This window comes from Echeneis naucrates, chromosome 13, assembly GCF_900963305.1.
Source record: "Echeneis naucrates chromosome 13, fEcheNa1.1, whole genome shotgun sequence".
NCBI classification, from domain to species: Eukaryota; Metazoa; Chordata; class Actinopteri; order Carangiformes; family Echeneidae; genus Echeneis; species Echeneis naucrates.
The window spans coordinates 3,136,974-3,161,500 of record NC_042523.1 but is presented as its reverse complement, the minus strand read 5'-3'; the positions used below and the strand labels follow the sequence as shown (position 1 = coordinate 3,161,500).

Genomic DNA, 24,527 nt, shown 5'->3' with positions numbered 1-24,527 from the left:
CAACAATGAATTTCAGCAACACAGACCAAAATGAAGACTTGCAGTGGTCTTAAACTTCTGATTCAGCAAAATTTGGTCTTTGACTGGTTTATTACAACAATGGATAGAGCCTTTGAGCCTGCATTGATATAATTCAAATTTCATTTCATTTAATTTTTTTCATCAAATTTCAATAAACAAAAGTCACTTTGGGGGAATACAACTCACGCAGCAATTTCAATTCAGCTCTAGTGGCTAAAGACAGAAACTGGACTTCAGTTCAACAGAGATATCATGTTTAAGAATGAGGGGACAAACTGCTGCTAAAGATCAAGCCCACCGTCACGTTCCACACACTAAGTCATATTTCTTCTGTTTCGGGTAAAGTAATTGAAACCAAAGTCTCCTTTGCTTTTATAGCTGCACAGCAAAATCCTAGCTCCACATCGCTATATAAATTTCATCAATTGTTCCCTGGCTCCAAGCCAAAGTGTTGTAGCTGTGAAACCCTGTCTTCAGACACACAGACTCATTCTTCAATAGTTCCTGTTGATGTTCACGCCAGTGCAGATTCTCCACCTGCTGCACCATCCTCACCTGCAGTGGTCTAACAGAAACACACAGCAGCTGTCTGTGTAAATATACGCTGTTGTTTCTCCATCTTCAACAATCTGCATCTCATCTAACTGTGTTGCTCTGACTGCTCGCAAGAGCGAGCTGCTCCCAATAAAAACTTTGAAGGTCTGAGATCTGTTAGTCACTAGAAATTATAATCTGGGTTCACCAAAGGTCATTCTCTGATGTTACAGCCATTTCTGGTAGCCTCACCGCTCAATTGTTTTCTGATAAGAGTACATGCTACAAGTCAGTCAGTCCCAACTTCCTTCATTTACTAAAACCCTCTTCTAAATGAAAGTAGAATGATATTTGGTAGATTACTCTAAACTTGATTCTCTAACTGCCTATATAATATCTTATTACACCCCTTTTCTTGCCTGCTGCAGAGTTAGTTACTGCTGTCAATCAGCTGATGTCCCAACTAAGTGGCAGTGATGTCACCTGTTGGTTTGTGGCCTGTAGATGTAGATGGTTTTTTGTATTTTTAAACTAGAAGAAAATTTTCAGCCTCAGTCTACGTCCATCTATAAACAATATTATTTTTTATATAAAGTTTTTATATAAAGCCCACAACCTTATCAACATGTTATAATGATCAGATTTGTACTGTACTGACTTGGCTGACAAGATTGAGTCAGACAGAGCCCTTGAGTCTACAGTGAAACAAAAATGAGAAAACGTAATATTTACATATTCAATAAATAGAGAATCATTGATATTTCTAAATGAGACCAGCACAGCGGCATAGCGGTTAGCGCTGGTAGCCCCACAATAGGTTGTAGGTTCTATTCTTGGCCTGGGGCCTTTCTGTGCGGAGTTTGCATGTTCTCGCTGTGCTTGTGGGGGGTTTCCTCTGGGTACTCCAGTTTCCTCCCACCGTCCAAAGACATCATGTTTGGGTTAATCGGTGACTTTGAATTGTCCATAGGTCTGAGCATGAGTGTGAGTGGTTGTTGGCCCCAGTCTGTCTCTGTGTGTTGGCCCTGTGATGGACTGGTGACCTGTCCATGGTGACCCCGCCCTGGCCCAATGTGAGCTGGGATTGGTTCCAGCACCCCTGCGACCCAGAAATGCATTAGCAGTTGAAGATGAATGAATGAATGAATTATATTTCGTTGGTAAGTCATTTGCCTCCTATCCTCTCCTCCCAATTTTAGCACACATCCAAAAATGCTCTGAATTCATCAGATATGAAGCATCCAGACTGGACTCTGATGTGTTGACATGGAGTGGAGACAAACTAGGACAAACAAGCCTTGCGTCGTTTGATCTGCCTTGGTGAGTTTCAGCCAGATAAACTGTTGTTGTTGTAGTGGATTAAAGGCTGGTTTGTTCCTGCACCAGATTGCGCTCGGAGGGAATGGGCAGGCCTTTTAGTGTAAAGGTATTAAACCTAGGTCTAATCCAGAGTTAGGAGAGTAGCCAATTTAAACTGGATTCAGCCCACAGGACGACGCATCACTCAGCCTCTCTGTCGCCCGCACCTGTTTTCAGGCAGTAGATTGGAGAGTGACCCTACATTTTTACATTTTTTAATAGATATTATGAATCTTTTATATGTTTTTTTTTATGTTTGGATGGTAACTAAGGTGATAAATAAAACACATCACTGAGCCACACTGTGACACTTCCTTTATCAACCTGACTAACTCAATACCACACACCCCTTCGAGCTGCTGAGATATTTACTCGCATCTGCAATATCGGTGAATCTGCAGCAGGAAACAGATGCACTACTTCTGCTGGGAGCCACACATACAGGGCAGAGAAAGACTTAAACTGTAGTTTGGATTGATAATATAGCAAGGCCACTCCTTTCAAATCATGCAATTTTTCAACACAAGCACGAGCAATGAAGTTCTTTAAGCCAGATACAATGTAAGATGTTGGATGTTTGTGTAGATAGATTTTTTCAGCCGTGTTTTTCTGCACAGTCCCCCTGGCAGACATGGAGAGATCAGTATAGTCATGTTAGTATGCTGTTGGAGGCCATACAGATGCAGAAATCTAAATTTGACCTCCATATACTGTAGTTTTTACAGGACCAAAGTGGATGAAGTCTTTTGCCTTAATTTATTTGGTAATGGAAAAATGTGAAAAAAGGATAAGAAATTGTTATTAGTTTTTCCATCACTTTAAGTTACTTTGTGTTGTGTTACATTGTGTTGCGTTACCTTCTCTGCTCTGCTCTGTGGAGATGAGTGCTTTCGGTTTAAGTGCTGCATCATTGAAGATGTGCTGTTTGCAAGTTACATTTTATAGTGGATGCAATGAACAGTGTTCTTTTTTCTTTAAATGGTCTCACACCTTTGATGTTTTCTGTCTTCTATTCTGTCATTTCTTGGCTTTGCTTTCCCATTAACAATTCAATATGCTGTTACTTAGTAGTGTCACAGTTAGCTTTAAGAACCTCCTCACAATGGCACATGATGGTGCATTGCGATGTCACCTCAAAGCAAAAGAAGTTTGTGGGTTCTGTGGCCTTTCAGTTGGAAGTTCTTGTGGTGGCTGTGAGGTTGCACATTACGCTAACTTTTGACTTTCATTCATGGTCAGCTAGGAAAAATGTCATTGAGATTAAAGTCTCTGGGGGGAAACAAACATTTTCCTCTCAAAGGAATAAAAGTGGTTAGCATGTTAATATGAAGTCAGCAATACAAAAACCTGTATATATCATATAAAAACCTGTATCATTCATTTTTTCCAATGCTGCCAAGACACGCACACACGCACACACACACACAAACACCCATAATAATACTGCATGTTTATAAATAATCAGTGGGACATGGGCTCAGTCACATTTCATCGATTGGAGTCAAATAGGTAGATTATAAGAAAAGGTTTCTTCGTTCGCTCTCCCTTCCTCCCCCCTTGCATGTGCTGATAAGAACCATCCTTCTTAAAAAACACAGTTTCACCCAGTTCTAAGCATTTATACTGCATTTACTAACCATGTTCTGCCAAAGTCTCTGTCTCTCCCAGTTCCTCTCCTCTCTCTCCCTGTCCTCATCCTGCAGGTGGTGACTCATCACCATCCCATGTTCCTGCAACACCTGCTGGTCCCATATTTCATGAATTCTGTACTACAGCTCAACTTCATGAACTTCATGCAACAACATGTTCCTGCCTACACCCCCCCCCTCTCCAATGCCTCTCTCTCTCTCTCTCTCTCTCTCTCCCACTCTCAACCCAACCGGTCGAGGCAGATGGCCGCCCCCCCTGAGCCTGGTTCTGCTCGAGGTTTCTGCCTCTTAAAGGAAGTTTTTCCTTGCCACTGTTGCCAAGTGCTTGCTCATCGGGGGATGTGTTGGGTCTCTTTGAATCATTTTATAAAGAGTTTGGTCTAGACCTGCTCTATATGGAAAGTGCCTTGATGTAACTTTTTTATGATTTGGCGCTATACAAATAAATCTGATTTGATTTGATTTAGTTGCAACCTCACCAGAATCACTAGAATCAGGCATTCTCTCTGATTTTATTTTCTTTGTGTTACAAGTTGTGGCTATTCCATTACTGCAGACTTAGCAGTGTGTCCGTTATCTGTTTCTAATCCACAGACAGTAGTAAATCATTTTCTCAATATCTGCCTCAAAGCCACTTCCTCTTTTACAGCTCTCGAACGGTTTGAGCTGAATTTAATTTTTTTCCTTTTTTTTTTTTGCAGTTGTGCCCTCATTATCATGCAGACCTATATTTTCAAAATACAATTCCCTAATTATCCCTGCTGTCGTAGTTTTGCATCAGGGGCAGGGGTGGGAGAACTGCTCTGGAAAAGCTTTCATGTGCAACGTTGTGAGAGTGCATTTATTTTCAACTCAGTTCCTCCCCCCCAAAAAATGGTGGAGCAAGATTCCTTTGTGTTGGTTCATAGCAGAGGGTTTGGTCCTGATTATTCAGGGAAAGGAAAACAGATGAGGCTTTGCATTTATAAAAGAATTACTGTGGCACAACACAAGCAGTTTGTTGCAGAGATCTTGATATAGAAATGCTTAAGAAACAGATCATCTGACCAATTACTGTACCTTCTATTATCTTAAGCTCATGGAAAGTACCATCTAAAATCACGGTCTGTCTCCTAATTATAGGTTGTCTGATTAAATGAACACTGATGCCAATATTTACTTCTTCTAGGGAGAGTTTTAAAAAATTGTGGTGGCCACATGACAAATCTGAGGCTCAAAAATGCAACTCACAAACCACGTCACAGCAGGCTGGCACTTGGTTAACATACTTTTACTTTTTTAATATATTGGCATTGGCCAATATCCGTGTTTAGTAGCATCAATTTAAAAGCAGGCACGTCCACGGGGGCCCCATGTTATTGGTGCAGTGGAACATACTGCACGTGTAGAATGCAGAAAGTTAAAATGCACTTTAGATGTTTGTGTCAAGTGTCATATACATACATACACTTATATACATATACACTTATGTTCCAACGAACATTGAATATGAAAAATTCTGCTTGATGAATGCTCCATAACTTTTTTGGAAATGATTGACAATTTTTTATATATATTACCTGTTTTGTATATTTAAAACTTGGTCAGTTTGTTCATTTGTTTGGTTAACTTTATGGTACAAGTCAGTGTTCAACAAATGATGATGTTGAGTTCAGAAATATTGTGCATCCACTTGTTATTATTAGTGTGACATTTTAAGCATGCAAATAAAGCGGAAACTTTGAGATATCTGCCCTAAAAATCGGCAGCACATCTTGCCCATTGGCTGACCCTGACCTCAAAACATCGGCATCGGCATCCGGTTTAGAAAAATCCACATCAGTTGATCTCTATTACATATGTTACTATGCTACAGATAACACAGCAGTTGTTGTTTGCAGCATCTGTGATGCCTATCAGATACACAGCAGAGACTGAAAAGGAACTATCAATAAACAATTGAAAGGTTTGTCAGCAGGAACATTTCAGCCCTGGTGACCAAAACCTGATTTGATCACACAAACCAAACTCACTGCACCTTTTAATGGACTGATGAAGAAAGCTTTCCTCACAATAAATCACAATGAAAGAGTCCTCCTATTTGGTAAACAAACTCACCACAATACCATAAACCTGTAGGCTGCAGTGCTGGTCTGCAGCTGACCTTGTGCTCCAACCCTTGACTCCTGAAAGTAGAGGGTCAAGTGGAAAGGGGATTTCCCAGCAGGGAGCAAAAAGTTTCAAATTACATGACACTTGATTTAAGCCTGTTAAATCCATCATTGGCCTCAGGAGCGACTGCACACAAAGCTCACTCTCACATAGGTTCACATGTAAGATGTGCAGTAAACACACGCACACAGTTCCTGCCTACACCTCCCACACTCCAATGCCTGTCTCACTCTCTCTCTCTCTCTCTCCCACTCTCAACCCAACCGGTCAAGGCAGATGGCCCCCCCTGAGCCTGGTTCTGCTCGAGGTTTCTGCCTCTTAAAGGAAGTTTTTCCTTGCCACTGTTGCCAAGTGCTTGCTCATCAGGGGATCTGTTGGGTCTCTTTAAATAATTTTATAAAGAGTTTGGTCTAGACCTGCTCTATATGTAAAGTGCCTTGTTGTAACTTTGTTATGATTTGGCGCTATACAAATAAATCTGATTTGATTTGATTTGATTTGAGTGAGCAACTCAGACCAAGACCACACATCAGCCACACATCTTAAGAGCATGAAAAAATCGAATTAAATTGAGTGACCAGCAGGAGTTCATCACTCACTCACTCATCTTCATCTGCTTCATCTGTATCCGGGTCGTGGGGCTGCTGGAGCCAATCCCAGCTCACATCGGGCGAGGGGCGGGGTACACCCTGGACAGGTCACCAGTCCATCGCAGGGCCAACACTCAAGGACATACAGAGACAAACAACCACTCACATCGCATTCACACCTACGGTCAATTTAGAATCGCCAGTTAACCTATACATGCATGTCTTTGGACGGTGGGAGGAAACCAGAGTACCCAGAAGAAACCCATGCAGACACGGGGAGAACATGCAAACTCTGCACAGGTGCTGCCCAGGAGTTCATCTCACATCCTTTTTCCCTCTATGAAAAACCCATGGTTATTAACGTAAATGCAGAGTGCTCCAATTAGTTTGTCTCTCTTTGTTTAGCATGTTGAAAATGAAAGTGTTTAGTGTTTGAAGTTCTAAAAGCCTCTGTTGAGTTGGTCCAGTTATTATTATCTGGGATATGGGATCTGAGATGTGGGACTTCTGGGATGTGAATTTACAAACAAAAAAGCTTTACCACAAAGATTTGTGAGACTGTGATCCTGTCTGTGAAGGATGAAGAATAAAGTAAATGATATGAATTATTCAAGTTCAAAAGTGTCTCTTCTCAAGTCTTTGTGTTTATTGAAACTGCACAGCTTACAGAGATGCATGCACCAAGGACCAAACCCTTTTGCTGCCTCAACCTCCACTATCCCCAAAAACTTGGATCTGGTTTGTATAGTCATCAACGTGAACAAGCCAACAAAAGTCAATCTTAGGACTTCAATTCAGCAGGTGTCAATTGTTCAGACTCGTGAATTAGATTAAAGAGAATCCATGTAAATTTAGGCCCTAAACTCTCACCCTGATCAGTCTGTCTTTTGTTCTTGCCTCACAACAAACTCCCCGGCTTACAGGGACATTCTGTGTTTTCTTTTTCCCTCCCTGTCCATCGTAGCATCATTATAAGAGCATATTATAGTGTTGCAGGGGTCGACTCACAGACTAAATGCCTTGTTTCTGTTCTGTCTATGGGAGCCCTCTTTTGAGCCGCAATTCCCTCCTTCAACAGAGAGGCCCCTTCATCACACTGCCCTCCTCCTCCTCCTCAACCTCTCATCCTCCTCACTTTCCTCTCCCTCAAACACAGGCAAGCCTTTATCTGCCCATCATGTGCTTGCTTTCTCTTTTCTCTCCAGCCTGACCCTGTTTTCCACAGCGAACAGACATGCCAGTTAGGCTTTTTTTTTTTTTTAGGATGGGGGGGCACAGACATGCACATGCGCACACACACATCCACAGCAATGGTGAAAAGGCTGATTTGGAAAGCCGCCACAAGTATTTTATCCATGCCCACGTTATCTGTCTGTGTAGCTTAATACCGATTTGATGTTATCGTTAAAGTATTTCCAGCTGTTTTTTTTATATATATACTTTATTTCCTGGTCAAATAATCTCTTTCTATCTGCTGTGCAGCTTTTGAACTGTGCAACATGTTGTTTGTGTGTTGTCGTTGTTGATGTTCGTGAAACACCCACGAATATATCAGAGGCAAATAATCAGCTATTCAATCAACAATGAACTCATTAAAAAATATCCTTGTTCTGGAATTCTGTCTGATGACCATTGGGAGGCAACTCCACTGGAGTCAAAGTCTGTATATGTGAAAATCACCTCAAACAGCATTTCCTGATGAGTCTATGGTCTGTGGTTTGTTTTAACAATGGTCCCAAATGGAAGAAAATAGACAGTAAAATAGGGTATGCATTAGGGCATGGCTACCCTGTAATTGACAAACTGTACAACACACAGCGACCTGCCAGGGCTAAACAGGTCTGAAATTAAGGCTCTAATGGGTGGATTTTTTGTCCATCCATTACCATGCATGATTTACTGTGCATGGTAATAAAAATAATATGCCGGCCAGAGACACCAACAGAGAGCCTGACGATTTTAAATGTATAGCTGTTAAAACCAAGGATGTCACCTCTGGTTCTTGTTAAAAACATTTTTTACCTATTGTCAAGGTTGCTAGGCAACAGGAGTTGCACTTGTCAGCAGTCTGAATGGCAAAAGCTGGTGACACTTACCAAGAATGCTCCATAGACCAGACTGTAATTTCAATTCAGCTTTTGTGCTCTACAAAGGCAACAGCGTACAATAACTTGACAGAAAGTGTCTTCCAAGGATGCAGCCTCTGTCTGTGATAAAACTATGGTGTGGGCTTCAAAACAGTAGTTGACACTTCATTTGAGCATTTTACAGCAAATATAAAAACAAGGAAAAGGTGCAAATCCTTAATTCAAAAATCCAAAACCTGTCAATTTTGCCTGATAAATGACAAAAAAAACAGCTGATATAGTGAGACAAAAATTTGTCAAACAACTGAAAGATCACTTATCACATCTTTCTTCAGAGCTGCAGAAGATAATTCAAGCTTGTGAAGCTGCCAATTTATTCCATCCACACTGATAAAACATGGTTTTAAACCTTTTCAATAACTTTTTCACTGAAGCCACTGAGCTTTAGCCATTTCACCAAACGACAACCTGAAGTGAAACAAACAGCTGGAGCTACATGATCCATCTCAGTCAATATCAATGTCTGTGTTTGCTGTCAGATGTTGTGCTGTTGTTATGTAGTAGTGCAGTCCAGCATACCCCGCCCTCCAAAAAAAAAAAAAAAAGATGATCTGCTTACTTACTATTACAAAAAAAAAAAAAAACAAGACAAAAAAGAACTGAGAAATTCTTCTAAAATCTGAATATGAGTCAATAGGGCGACTGATAAACTTCATGGGGAATGAAGCCAACTGTTTCTACACACGAGAAAACATTCCTTGTCTCCTTTCATTCACAGTAGTTTTCTATGTTTTATGGACACTGAAGACTCTCGTGATGCACATCTGTTGATCAGTTCGATCAATTTGAGACTAACTGGGGAAACTGTACAGTAAATTATTGAACAATTTCTCCCTTGTCCTCTATAAGACCACTTTTCTCCAGCCAGTCGTCAAATTTCTCATGGTTAATTGGTATGCATGTGGCCCAAAGCTTCACTCAACCCTCTTCTTCCTTGCCTGGATCACAGAGCACAAACTTCCTTCCTTTCCCCCTTCTACTACTGCTTTTCTCCCAGTTTCTCTCTTTTCATCCCCCTCTGGCCTTCTGTTTGACTGTCCATTTCCTACTTTCCCCTTTTGTCAGTGTCTTCAATTGTCCTTTTCCTTCTTGTCAAACCTTTTCCTTCCTTTGTCCAATCCAGTCCATCCTTCACCATGTCTCCTTTACGCCTACATTTTTTTTCTCCTCTGTCTTTACTTGTACACCTTTCTCTATTGTCTGTGCCTCCTGTTATCCCTTTCTTTTCAATAAACTGCTTTATGCTTCAGTTTCCTGCCTTTTTTTCGTCTCTTGTCATGTCTCATTTCTTTTATCCTTAAATTGTCCTGCAAATCTCAGCATTTGTTGCTCTTCTTTCTCCATCTCCCTCTCCTTTCTCTCCATTTAAATCTATCCTCCATCTTTTGTTCCTCATCGTTTCTCACCTGTCATGTCCCTCTTTACACTCATCTTCAAATCTTTCTTACATTATTCTAACATTAGTTTTTTTTTCTTCCTTTGACTTGTTTTTATTAGAAGCCCCTTTCCATCATCTACCTTTGCCCAAATTTCTTTATTCTCCTTTTCATCATTCATCCATATCCTATTCCTTCTTTTGCCATTCACAATGGTTGGCTTTAATTCCTGAAGAACTACAAGGGTTATTTTCTTCTTCTGATACAATTTATAGGAATGCCCTTAAATTGCCAGACGTACCAGACCTGGGTTGTCATGGTTACAAAAATAAACAGTTGGACTGCACCTAGAGCAACGCATCTACATTCACTGCCATGGTGACTATAAAAATAATAAATAAAAATAATGGCTTGGTTATATTTGGAAAACGTGGTGATGTGGATTAAGCATCTTCCTCAACATTATACAATCTTTGTTGAAACTGTTGTAATCACAACAATGAGGTTAACTTTGTCAGAACAACATTAACTGCTTCTTTTCACAAACCGACAACAACGCTGCTCCAGTTCCATATACCTTTGTATCATTGACGTATAACATGACTACAAGGGATTAAAGTCTGGTAGCTTCATGTGTGGACTCCAAAGCAGAGGCTGGTGAATGATATAGTGAGAGGAATATTTATTCAGTGCTTATGGATACTAAACAGGAATTAGAGCATGACGTCACTTCTCTTTCATTTGTCCCCTCTTGCATGCTTGCACCTTTTTTTCAGTCCTCTCCTCCCTTTGTTTAACTTTTTAATTAATTCCAATTTCTGATCTTTCTATTTTAAAATTCTCTTCCCTTCTGGCCTCTTTGTCATCAACAGCCTTTTCGTGTTAGCAGCTGTTGCTGCTTGTGACCGTGTGACAAATCGAAACGGTTTTTAATGAAGAGACATGCGCTCCCTTTCCTGTAGATGTATATATACACACATCTAATCTGTCTAATCTCCGACAGCAAGTGAGCTGAGCAAGAGCATCATTCTAATGAGGAGCAAGGATAGAGGCACTAAGGGGGGAGGAAGAGGGGAAGAAGCTAGTCCAGCCGCGCGCATGCTCGAGACAGCAGGTGCCCAAGCCCCATTGAAGAAAAAAACTCATTTGCATTGCTAATAGGCTCATCTGAGCCTCCTCCCCCTCCATTTTGGGGGGCAAAAAAATCTAAATCTAAATCCTCTAATATGGCGACATAATTTAATTCATTCAAAAAAAAAAAAAAAAAAGGGAAAAAATGTCATGGGAAAAATTTTCATTTTGTGTTTATTGTAAGAAATGTGAGAAAAAAAGTCCACTCCCAAATACAGAGACGTGGAAGGGGGATGAACACACGACACACGAAGAAGGTCACTAGGCTGCTTCTAATAAACACACTATATAACATAAAAATTAAGAATCATAGCACCTTTTCACCATGGAAGTACTTGAGTTCATGGAGAGATTCCAACATGTTTGCTATTATCAGATTCACCCAGGGAACAATAGGATGGCTGAGTGAGACAAGGCAGAGTCACACAGCACATGGGCACCCTGAAGACCGTTAAAGGATCACTCAGTGGAGAGGACAAAGATCAACAAAAAAGCAAGGGGCTCCTCCTGGGTTAAGAGAAGGCTTCAGTATAAACAACAACAACAATAGCAATAAGAGTGTGAGGAGCTCACAGTGAAATCAGAATTGAGCGAAACAAGTGAAGCGCCAAATTCCCAACAAGCGGATCCCTTGACCCCCCCCCCCCTCCTTTTTTTTTTTTTTTTAGGCCTGTAACTTATTCGTGAAAGGAAAGGAAAAAGATCATAGTAATAATCATCATCATCATCATCATCACTACCAAGTCATGCGTTAGTAAACACTGACCTCTTTCACATATTTTTCACACATGGACAGATTTCAGTCTGTCTGTCGGTCAGTCTCTTGCCATGTGCGTGCGTTTTTACACGCAACTCATCAAAAATGGCTGAGGCTCTCGCATCCCCCTCCCCACCCCATTTTCAGCCTCTCTCTGGGCGCGCGTTAAATAATATCCTATATTTTATTGAACTGTTGTTCTTGTTGCTGTTGTGGTGGTCGAGGCGCATAAACAACCTCACGCTCCTTTGGCTTAGGCTATTTATTCTTCAGGATGCACGCGCGCACACTAACCAATGAGAAACGCACAGTCAGTCGCTGAGGAGCAGACCGAACATCTGACCGTGGATGTCAAACAGCCCTGTGGAGACAACAGTACCAAGGCAGGTCTCACAGAGCAGCTGGACTAGCCTGCTGCAGCGCTGTGACGGCTCCATATGAGACTTCATATGGAAATCCCCGCCATATTCTGTCACATTCACCATATTCTTCTATGACGCGTCTTAACCTCCAACACAACCCAGCATCCAGACGCCGGGGCCATCCAGTGTGATCGACCAGGGCTGTGCTCGGACCGATCGATGCCGTGATATCGACTTGGACTATTTCATGGCAGAACGATCGCGTCTCGGCTTCACACAAACACGTCTCCCGTCGTTTCCAGAAGCCGCCGGATCAACGAGTTTGGGGCACAATGTGCTCATCACCAAACAACAGCCCAGTCTATTGCCCCCGTCCGCAACCGCCAACCTCCACTCTGCATTGGTCTCCTCGGGCAAAAGGGACATCTTCCAAACCATGACAAAAACAAGACCCAACTCACGAGGACGCACTTGAGTTAGCACCAGGTTTATATGAATGTTAATGGATAATTACTCCCCTGCTAATCACTATTAAACGCAGTCGCGCGACCTGTAGCCTCCAGCCGCAATAGACTGAGCACTTAAAGCGTTTCATTTAAGGGGTACTGGGAAAATAAATAAAATCGAAGCCAAATATAAACACAAACAGCAGGGATGTGATGAGAGCAGAGAATAAATGAATAAAAGGAACCAAACAAACCTCTTTTCTTGTGCGTAAATCCGTTTCCAAACCCGTGAAGAAAAGGGTAGGCTAATAAGCCTGTTGTTGTGCTGCCGAGGCTAAATCCTACCAGCCATTCTCTCCCTCTGTCTCGCTCCCTTGTGCGTCTTCGTCTCCCTCTCCCTCTCTCTCTTTCTCTATCTCCCCCCCCCCCCCTCTCCCCCCAGCCAATTGTGCGAGATGGAATTGGCGCGAGGAGTCGCGCAGCGGGACGTTGGTAGGTCCGACACGCACGCGGAGAAGACACAAACACAAACGCGCGTGCCCGCACTTAATTATGCGCTCACACATGAACGCACAGGACGCCTTCAACCTTGCTCATTCCCCTATGGTTGCCCTTAGCAACCGTGACCACCATACCCCCCGCCCTCTGCCTCAGTTCCCCTTCAATTTGGGGCTTAGAGAAAAATTATCTCTTCGGGGTTCATTTCTAGCGGGGTCAGTGATGAGAGCGCGAGCTTTTCATGTCGAATAAAAAAGATGGGACTGTGGAAGAAGGAGGAGAGAGCAAGACATCGAACAACAGACGGAGAGAGAGTCAGAGCGTCTGCGCGCCAACAGCTTACAACTCTCCTTGTGGTGGCTGCTCCATTCACGTTTCAGGCTTTGTTTTGGACTGCTGTGTGTGAGTGTGTATGTGTGCAGAGCCAAGAGAACAATGGGGGCAAAGCATCAGTGCATGATGGCAGGGGTGGGGGGGGCAGAGGGGAAGGGGCACCCTCTCTTTCACATATAGAACATTTAGGCAAGAAGAAGAAGACAAGGCAGCGCTGCTGGCTACTTTCATAAGTGAGCGTCCTCTGTCTTCTGGCTCTGTCCACTCCTGTCGTTTACTGGATCCATCTGACTCTGGTGCACTTGCACCACGGCTCCGTTCCATGTTTTTCACTTCAGTCGTCCAGATGAAGGCATCTTCATGCAGTCATGCAGATGTTTTTAAGATTTGTGCAGGATCGCAGTCCCTCACAGTTTAATTTCCTCACTGGATGATTTGGCATCGTTCAACTCACATCTATACACAAAACTACCTGCAGCAGGCTGTGTGATCTTTTTCTGATCTTAACCCAGTGTTCTGTTTGGACGAGTCTTTGGCCATACTCTGAAAAAAAATTTTGGCCCATAAAGTTCAGGGCAAGCATGCAGGGTCATTCCAGCTGATGATAGGGTCGCTTTTAGAGAATATTAAAAAAACATTTGCATCTTATTTATAATTAAGCTTCAAAGTAGATACTTTGTGGCTTTCCTGGCTTTAATTAAAGAATGCAGTGAACTGTCTGAACTTAATTACTTGGCTGAATTATGCGTTTATTTCCTGTCCTGCTTCACAGGCTTCCAAAAAGTTAGTTATCACAAATAAAGCAGAAGAAAAATCTTACTGTATGTACAGGCAGTCAGTCCAAGCAATAATTCAGTACTAAATTCCAATCCACAAAAGAGCATATTATTTGTAAATGTTAATTTAAACTGTCTCTGAGAAAATATAGATTCATCAGGGTCGCAAACGTCTTTTTTATTGTTCTGATGTGTCAGTGCAGGTGGAAATGAGTGAGATGGCATTTCATAAATCATCTGCAGTTATTAGAAAGTGGCACTGGATTAAAGCACAGGTGGTCACAAAGTTATGTGTCAGCATTGACTTCTTGTTTGAGCTGAAGTCTAAATTAAGGCTGAGACAGAGAGGTATACAGATTGAGAGGAGTGAAGTTGTTTTACTCAATATGTCATGCCAATATGTCTAACCCTAATTTATCAATATATCTCCTAATGCCATAACCATAACATTGATAATTCCACTCTTTCAAGAATTAATGTCTGCTGATAAGCGTTTTAAGTTTTAAGTTTAAGTTTTATTAACAACCAATCATTATCCTTAAAGGGTCATGGGGTGGTGATATGGATGTTGGTTTGAATACCTGATTCAGCTGTGAAAAATATCTCTCACAGCTGCTCAGACACTGCTGTCAAGATGCCTTTGAGCAAAGAACCCAACCAAACCTTTTCTATTAGAGGTGATCAGTGACCTGCACTTCCAGGATTTCCCTGCTCAGACGGTACTTCCAGTATGGAAAACAGTTTCAAAACAAATCGAAACCCTTTGGTCTCCACTTTTTTTAAAGACAACATAAAATCCTCTGCTGGCCAATAAAAAATTCATAGATATGCGAAGGCAGGTTAGGTGAGTTAATGTATTCTCCTAAGGTTCCATCATATTAAAAAGTGCAGAGAGAGGAAACCTCCAGCTGTAATTCAGCAGCAGGAGTGCTGAGTTAGACTCCTTTCTGCTCCACATCATCGCTGGACTGTCTGCAGATCATTCCATATGCTCACCTAATGAGGCTTTGAGAACAGGAGCACCTATGCACACACACACACACACACACACACATATATAGCCTTGTTTTATGGCACTGGTGGGGACAGGACATTGTGGAATCCAGTTAGTTTTCTGTATGCTATACGCATAGTAAAGCAAGCCCACACACATGGACCGGTAATACCAATAAAAGTACAAATTTTGGGGGTATTTTCATTATTTTCCCACATAGCTTTAATGTAGAACATTCAGGAACCAACTGGGATCTCAACCTTGAGAGAAAAACTGCCTATCAGTATCAGGTTTGATAAAGGGGATGAGAAATGGTAAACTAAATTCCAGTTAAAGAGATGGCAGTGGGAATGTATCATGTTGATGTTGGATTCAACAGGCTTTTTGGTAAAATTGTTTTGTTGTTTGTAAAACGTTGTGGGTTTGTAGTGCACTAATTAACTGCTTTTAGGGTAAATGAAACCAGTCCACCATCCAACTGTTGCTCAGTAACTAGTTGCAACTGCTGTATTCTTGATCATGCTTATTAAGAGCCAAAATGAGAACGGTCTCTGTCCTAAACTATGCTGCGTTGATCGAGTGCATGATGGTCAACCAACTTCTCTGATGTTCAAATTACATCTCAATAGTTTTTCTGTCTGTACACAGGAAAATATTAAGAATTTAACACTGGCTGAAATAATACGATAATTTTTACTTGTCCATTTTGTCCAGAATTACACCTGATAGTTGTTCATTTGTTAATTACTGTTATTGTTAAGTGATCACAACATGCTCCATAAACTGATTAAGACATTGATTTAACTTAGTATGTTGTTTCAATTTAGGTTGGAAGCGAGCAGGGATTTGAATTGGTTGAACTAATTTGGAGACTACCACAACCAGGCAGTAAACTACAAGTGAGGAAATTACTTTGGGCGATAGAAAGTCCCTGAGTTGTTTATATATTTCTAATTGTGTTGGAGTGTTTAGGTTAAGGTTTGAGTAGCTTTCTTTTAATGTGACCATTTGTTCTGGAAATGTGATGATTACAGAAACTTTACAGCAGCTGTAGATATTTGCAGCTATCAGTTAGATTTGTGTTAATCATTTTAGTTAGATGATTACAGTTTCCAGGAAGGACTGATAACAGATGAATGTATCTGGCTTGTGCATGGTCTTCGGAAAAATCTTTGCTGGCTCAGCTGGCGGAACTATCAAGCTCAGAGGTTTAGTACCTTCTCTGTAGCATTTACTCATGTCACATGATCATAACTGCGACCAGTAATGTTTTTGCTGTTCAAATTTTGATTCAGACTATCCCAGTTTGAACTTCGACTGGAATAATATCCTACATAATAACATAATAACATAATACCCTTCTTTGGCCTTGTGGTATACTCATGAGTGCACTGTTGAAGGCTAATTAAACTCCTTAGCCCTAAGTGAAATTGATTAACACACGTACACACGTTGATGGGCACACACACACATGCATGCACACAAACACGCATGTGCACACACCTTTAAGGCAAAGTTGACAAACATGGCAACATGGCTTCATCTTGAATTCCCTCTTAAGTTGTATTCTTCTTTACCCTCTTCCTTTTCCCCCTCATCTATTTATCTATTTATCTATCTATCTGTCTGTCTGTCTCTCTATCAGTTCATATATCCCTGCCTCTGTTTGTCTAATGAACACACACACACACACACACACACACACAATCCAATGTCACTATGTCACCAGACAGAGAGGTGTCTCGAGAGTGCTCTGCCTGTGGCGACAGGCCATGTGTGTGTGTGTATGTGTGTAAACAGCATCATGGACAGGGGAAACAAAAGCAAATAGAGGATGTAGAGCAATGAGGTAAAACAACAGACAGGACACAAGACAGAGCAAGAAATGAGACTGAGAAAGTGCAAGACAGTAGAATATAAAGAAAGAAACACTGAGAGAGCGAGGCACTGATAGAGTGAGAGAGAAGGGGTAACGACTGAGAGAGAGTTTGCTTGAGGACAAAATGATCAGCCTTGGCATGTCTGGTTAAAGCAGGGGCTGGTGGGGAGTAAATAACACTCATTGGGATGTCAGATAGACAGAAAGAGAGAGATGGATACACCAGAGGGAAAGAGACAAACAGACAGAGAGGAAACGATGGATAAACCAGACAGACAGAGTGAGAGAAAGAGAGAGGCGAAAAGATAGATACACTGGACAGACAGAGAGAGAGAGAGAGAGAGAGAGACAGAGGCGAAAAGATGGATACACCGGACAGACAGAGAGAGAGAGAGAGAGAGAGAGAGACAGAGGCGAAAAGATAGATACACTGGACAGACAGAGAGAGAGCGAGAGAGAGAGAGACAGAGGCGAAAAGATGGATACACCGGACTGACAGAGAGAGAGAGAGAGAGAGAGATAGGGGAAAACATGGCTACACCCGACAGACGGAGGGAGAGAGACAGGGGGAGAGACAGAGGGGGAAAGATGAATACACCAGACAGGCAGAGAGAGAGAGAGAGAGAGAGAGAAGGGAAAAGATGGATACACCAAACAGACTTAGAGAGAGAGACAAACAGACAGAGGAGAAAGGATTGCTACACCAGACAGACAGAGAAAGAGAGAGACAAACAGACAGAGGAGAAAGGATTGCTACACCAGACAGACAGAGAAAGAGAGAGACAAACAGACAGAGGAGAAAGGATTGCTACACCAGACAGACAGAGAAAGAGAGAGACAAACAGATAGAGGGGAAAAGATGGATAAACCAGAGGGAGAGAGACAGACAGCCAGACAGAAAGAGGGGGAAAAATTAATACACCAGACAGACAGAGCGATAGAGGTAAAGAGTGCAATACACCATAGGAAGAGAGACAGAGGGGAAAAGATGGATACACCAGAGAGAGAGGGTAGAGACAGACAGACGAAGGGAGGGAAAGAGATGAAAACCGCAGACACACAGAGGAAGACAAACAGGCAGAAAAGGATACGTCACAAACACAGGCAGACAGAGGAAGACAGCGAAAGACAAACAAAGGGGAAAAGGCAGACCAGACAGAGGTCATGTATATAGACAGACAAATGTGATATACCAGACAGACAGAAAGTTGTATGCTCTCTGAGCCAGACAGGAGAGAAAAGGGGAGGGGGGTTGACTGTGTAACCGCAAAGAATCTATGTAAAAACATGCATAAGGACTTGCTGCCCAGCATGGTCATACTTGGAAAGTTCAAAGCGAGTGCTGCTGGTTTTAGAAGGCCAGCTCATGGGTGAGCAGTGACATGGGTGAACATGTGCCTAGTGAAACAAACATCACAGAGGAGGGCAACAGCATAACAGCACAGTCAGAGGAAGGACAGGAAGAGACATGGTAAAGTGAATGATCATAAGCCTTATTTGGAAGACTGACCAGGGTCAAATTCCTGGGCTACTTGGGCTTTTCAAGTGGAGCCCAATGAATGACACATCCTAAAATGTGCCATTGTCCCCAGATTTATGATAATATTTGGTTTTCAGTCCACAAGAGTATAACCGTTCTATATACACAGAAGTGGTGAGATACTGACTGTTATGATGTGCTTGAGCATAAACCCACCCCTAGGACACATAATGAAAATTGTTCCACGAGAAGAATTTGAAAATTGCGCTGGGGTTTGTAAAATTGGTCTCAAATTAAAAAACGAAAATTATTTCAATGATAGTAAATTGTGTTTGTTGGACTTGTTTTGGGATTGAGGACCCTTAAATGGTGTTACATAATGCTGTTATAATCATAATTGTTTGATTGGGATGCACAGTGGTATTTGACATGGCACATGCCTTGGACAGGTTGTGATCAGATAATATTTCTAGGAAATCATGAAAGATGTTTTATTAAAGAAGGAGAAAATGTGAAAGAGAGTTCAGTGTTATATGAATGGAGAGGAATAGGGATGGACACACACACACACACACACACACACACACACACAGGCTAGGGGATTTCAGGGGGATTTTACAGTGTCATCTCTATGCCTTATCTCAGCTCTGCACTGAGCAGGCTGTCATAGATAACCAGGTCACACATTCTTCTTCCTGTCCCACGCATACTATCATCACATATTAAGAAAAACTTCTAATGAGCTTTGAGTGGATGTGTGAGTACTGAATGTGTATTAGTGGGCATCAAGTTCAAGTGCTTACAGCCCCAGAAGTATTAAAAGCCATGAAACTATTTGTGTGTATGACTTCCAATTATTTATATAAATATATATATCATAGTACAGGACTTGGGGCTCTGCAACATGCAGAATCAATGCATAGTAGTAGTAACTAAAAATGAGAACCAAAATTGTTCATCTAAGCATTGTCTTGTCTGGCATCCCTTTTGGTATGAAAACATTATCTATGTTTCTGATCTTTGCAATATTACGTAGGTGAAAGAAGGCTGTCCTAGAAACTTGTTTTATATGATGGACAAACGACATGATCAAATATGACTCCAAGATTCCTAACAGTGGAGCTTAAGGCCAAACTAAAGCCATCTAGTGTGGTTACATGATCAGATAAAGCTTATCTAAGCTTATCTACATCCAAGTACAATGACTTCAGTTTTGCCTGAGTTCAGTAAAGTAAAGTAAAAAAGTAAAAAATTCCAGGTTATTCAGGAACTTTGTCTGTAATACATGCCTGAAGTCTGATTAGCTGATCAGTTAGTCCGTGTCAGATCCTTGTCCCTTGATCACATGTTGTCTCTTTGCCTGTCTCTCAGCTTGTGGTCTTTGCTTGTCTTTGCTTGCCTACCTGTCGTCCCTCCATCTCAGTTCTTTTGTAATTTTTTTTTTTTTTCATCATCAGTGTCTCTGTTATTTTGTAGTTTTTTGCAATCAAAGTCTCACCATTCCCACCTCCCTGGTTCTCGTGGCTCCTGCGTTTGGGTCCTCATTTCCGCATCATCACCACCCTTAACACCAACTGTTACAAAAGGTTGTGGCTCTGCTCAGATTACATTAGAGTTCATACTGTCCACATTTCAGTATTACACTAAGATGCCAATCTTTCTCTTAACTTTACCAAAGTGCGCTAGAGTGCTATGAGACATCTTAAAAAAATCCAAAAAACTATCACTCGTTCTGGTTCATTCAATATGAGCAGCTATTATATTGCGTAAATAAAACCAAGCAGTCTCAAGATTGACTGAACAAGCACTTGCCAGTTAGAGACATTCAGATTCAGAGTGTTCAGACGAAGGTGCCCAAGGAGGCATCCTCATTAGATTCCCCAACCACGTTAACATGGTCATTTTGCTGTGAAGGATCAGCTCTACTTTAAATTCCCCCAGATTTCTGAGCTCTTCACCCTATTGCCAAGGCTGACCTTAGACATCCTTCAGAGGGAACCCATTTCAGCAGCTTGGATCCATGATTTAGTTTTTTCAGTCACTACCCAAAAACTCATGACCATCAGTGAGGGTTGGGAGACTGGAGTGCAGATGAAGATGGGGGCTTCAATGTGCTAACACCTGGAGTCACACGCTTCACAGATGCATCCAGTAAAAAAAGACATCCTCAAATATCTCTTCTAAAAGAATTTTTGCTTTTGGATTACATCCTCTCAGAGAATACTCAGACATCCACATACCTGATGCAGATGCATTAAAAGTATGTATGTTTGTTTTATCTTCATATCAGTTATATAGGTGAGTAAGAGGGTGTGAATTTGCTAAACCTCATGTCAAGAGTTAGTGAGTATGTGTATGTGTCATATCAAACTCTGAGTATTATCTGTCAAATTCATTTCTTGCTCATCAATACCAGCTTGCACATTTTTGGATGTGCGTTGGGCATGTGCAGCCCAATTTCAGGCATGTATTACAGCATGTGCAGCCCAACACAGCAAGAAGCCAATTGAAAGGCTGGTTGGAGCCTCTGTCTTCAGCAGACAACCATGTGATTGGTTGAGGGGAGGGAGCTAAAAGCAGAGCCGTTTAGCAGGGATTAACGTCAATATCTAATCAATGTTGACTGGTGGAATAACAGAGGAAGCGATAGAGAGATGGGAAGAGGAGGGTTACGGTAAGGGTGAAAGTGAAAAGTAGGAAACATGAGGAAGAAATCAGGACGTGAAAACATGAATATGGTTGACAGAAATGTTTGCCAGGGGGAATAAACCAGACATGAAGCGAAATAAATTAGCATGAAAAGGGTAGAGATGAAATAGAAAGAATGAAAAGAAAAAAATTAAATGGAGAAAAATAAGAGAAAGAACAAGGCTAAGGAGGGTTGGTGATGGAAATGTAAAAGAGGATAGACAGTAGGAAGAGATAAAACTGATCTTAACTTGAAGAGGAAAACAAAGAGGACTAAAAAGGACAGAAAGAACAGAGAGACGGAGAAGAGAAATGACAAGGAGGAGAAATAAGGAGAAAAAGAGGAGGAGGAGGCATGGGAGGTAGGAATGGGGACAAAAAGAAGTGGTGAAAGAATTACTGCAGAGGAGGAAGAGAAAGAAAAGAGGAAGATAAGAGGAGGGGAAAAGGGACAGAAAAGTGATGATGAGATGATGTGAAAATGAGGTAAGGCAATAAAGGAGATGAGGTAGCAGAGAGGTGGACGACTGTTCAGGAACAGAAGGGGATAGGAGAAAACCAAAATGAGAGAAATGTTGTGGAGGAGAACAAAATGTAAGCTAAGAACAAGAAGCAGCACCGGAGAAGGGAGAGAAAAGGAAGAGATAGGTTAGAGTAAAGGGCTAAAAATGGAGGATTGAGATGGGAGAGAGTGGACAGGGTGCAAAGGAGGGATGAGAAAGAGGAGGTGAGAAAAGAGGGACTAAGGGAGGAAAAAGAAGGAGGAAACTGTGTGTTTGTGTGTGCGTGGGGGGGGGGGTTCCTCTTTCAGCTGCTGTTCATCAACATCTCACAAACCCCCCATTCACATGAATTTAAACTATGGTGTGTGTGTTTGTGGAGAGGGGGGGGGTTGATGAGTCATACTTTTGTGGCAGTCTTTAGTTCCAATGAATGGCTTGCATCGCTCAGGAGGACAATGATACACACACACACACACACACACACACATAATGGCAGTGACATAAAAAGTGAAAAGTTGAAGGCAACTGCTTGAGGAACAACTGATTGAGAAAGACTTTGATTTGATAGCCTTTTTTATTTTAAATTAAACAAAATTAAAAACACACATAACCTGCTGATCAGTATTTTTAAAATCTCAATGAAAATAAAAACAAACAATTGGACATTTAAAAATAACAGGAACCGCTGACTGTGCTGCACTGCAGGATATTAATTCATTGTCCTGATTCTTTTCTCCTAATTCTGTGGCTCATTATCTGCCCAAACCAACCAGTCCCTCAACCTGAACAACCGCATAGGCTGTTTTTGCTAACTCTCTGATATGACTGTTGGGAGTATCTCGATAACCCTGTAATGACATACCAGGCCTTGATTATGAGAGCTTGATGATCATATTTATAATAATACGTACCCTACAACCATATGCACCCTGGGGAGCACGTTCACTAAGTGTCACAGTGCAATTAGGTTTAAGGAAAAAAAAAAGGTCATTTGGGCTTAAATAAGATTTCCTATAAATGCATTAGACCACAGTTGTTATCACGGCCAAAAATAAAAAAAACATGGTTAACTTTAGTTGTGTCAAAGTGGAAAGCAACGGTTCCACAAGTAGCCAGCCTATCATAGCATCCATTGCAAGTTGGTAATTATAATATGGCAGCAAAAAAACATCAACAGTAGTATTTGGTTTAACCAATGGAACAAAAGGAACCCACGCGTTGCGACACACAGATTGGAACAGCCAGCAATGTGAAGTAAAAAGAACTCATCTTCATCTGCTTTATCCGTATCGCAGGGCTGCTGGAGCCAATCCCAGCTGGGTGAGGGGCGGGGTACACCCTGGACAGGTCACCAGTCCATCACAGAACCAACACACAAGGACAAACAGAGACAAACAACCACTCACGCTTGCGTTCACACCTAACATCACCAGTTAATGTCGCATGTCTTTGGACAGTGGGAGGAAACCCACGCAGACACAGGAAGAATATGCAAACTCCGCACAGAGAGGACCCAGGCCGGAACCAAAGCTGCAACCTTCTTATTGTGTGGTGACAGCGCTAACCACTACATTGCTGTGCTGCCCCCACGACAACCATGAAAGACCAAACCTTTGAAGGCATTGTCTTCTAAAGGATGCAGCCCTTCATTTTGAATCAGAAAAAGTTATAAATGAAACTTTGATTATGTTTGTTGTCACAGGAATAGTAGCCACCAACAGATATGGTTGGCACAAAGACTTCCAATGTTATGCAAAAACATTCGACAAGATGGCAAATAACCCACTCCTGGCCTTTATCAAGAAGCAAGGAGAAAAAGTTCATACCAGAATGAGCCTTTCAAATAACATAACCTACCTACATAATGGAAATTATAATGGAAGGCAAAAACTCATTTCAGTGATTTAGTATTGCACTTGATATAAACATAAAGTTTGGGGTCAGACAGTGACTACATTGTAAAAATAATGGTGAACATCGCTACAACAGATGCTGAAAAGGGAGGAAAAACTTTGATAACTGTCCAGAGATGTAAATTGGCTTTTATGCAGTGTTTTGGCCCCTGATGAGCAGATGTATGACTCAAATTTTTTTACTTCTTAACTCTGACAAAACTGAAGTTACTGTACTTGGCCCTAAGCACCTTAGAGAAACGCTATCTTATCATCTAATCAGTCTGGATTGCATTAGTTTGTCTTCCAGCTCCACTGTTAGAAACCTTGGAGTAACTTTTGACCAGGAGATATCCTTTGTCCCTCACATAAAACAAAACAGTAGGGCAGCTTTCTTCCACCTGAAAAAACATTAGAAAAATCAGAAACATCCTAACCCTAACCCATGATGGAGAAAAACTAGTCCATGCATTCATAACTTCTAGGCTGGACTACTGTAACTCATGACTATCTATCTATGGCCAAGCAAATCACTGAAAGGTCTTCAGTTGATTCAGAATGTTGCTGCACTGACAGGGCTGGTGAAGGTGAACCCAGGTGCAAAAGGGGAAGCGGGGTAGAGGTACAGAGTCGAGAACTTTAACTTTGATCAAAATGGAGGTAGTGAGTCATACACAAAAAGCTGGCAGACAAACAGGCAAGGAGCAGGCAGAAAAATCCAATGTCAAAAAACAATCCGGGAGCAAACAGGCTACTTGAGAGAGCTTTTTGTTACACAGGCGGTAACAAAGACAATCTGGCATTGAATTCCCAATGGGGTGGGGTTATATACACCAGGAGGCAATGCACAGATTAGAAATTAGAGGAGAAGTAAGGTCCAGAGGGGAAGTAAATAGCAGACAACACCATGGAAAACGAGGTGTACAAGACAACAAAAAAAAAAACAGAGTCTGACAGTAAC

At 41.6% G+C, this 24,527-nt stretch overlaps 1 protein-coding gene across 1 annotated transcript in view; it reads right to left on the bottom strand.

Annotated features, from left to right (window-relative positions):
- LOC115053405 (apolipoprotein B receptor) overlaps positions 1–12,897 on the bottom strand; it is a 30,711-nt gene extending 17,814 nt beyond the window's left edge. The window contains exon 1 of the mRNA XM_029518070.1: positions 12,778–12,897. The gene's annotated coding sequence lies outside the window, so the exon portion shown is untranslated. The remainder of the gene's footprint in view (positions 1–12,777) is intronic.
- Positions 12,898–24,527: the final 11,630 nt, after the last annotated feature.